The sequence below is a fragment of the Brassica oleracea genome, chromosome C2 (assembly GCF_000695525.1).
Source record: "Brassica oleracea var. oleracea cultivar TO1000 chromosome C2, BOL, whole genome shotgun sequence".
Classification (NCBI taxonomy): Eukaryota; Viridiplantae; Streptophyta; class Magnoliopsida; order Brassicales; family Brassicaceae; genus Brassica; species Brassica oleracea.
The window spans coordinates 44,722,234-44,722,596 of record NC_027749.1 but is presented as its reverse complement, the minus strand read 5'-3'; positions in this window follow the sequence as shown (position 1 = coordinate 44,722,596).

Here is a 363-nt window from a genome sequence, read left to right as displayed (position 1 = left end):
TGGCCCAATGGTTGCTCATCCCACATCTGTGACAAACGGATTTGGTTGAGTAAGACGGTTTGGATATACCGCCTCGACCTCGTCCATATCCGCCTCGGCCTCGGCCGGGATTGGAACCACGACCACAGTTATTGTGGTTTCCTTTCCGGTCGGCCAAGTACTTATCTTGACTGTTCGAGTAATTGTCACGGTTCCTGTATCCACCACGGACTTTGCCATGTGATCTCTTATCATTCTGGATGTAATTGCACTCGTTGGGATTTTTCTTTTCAACTCCATTGGCCTCTGGTAACGGGGCAGATCCGGCAGGCCTAGCTTCACTGTTCTTCATCAGGAGCTCATTGATTGCCTCGGCCAGGAGCA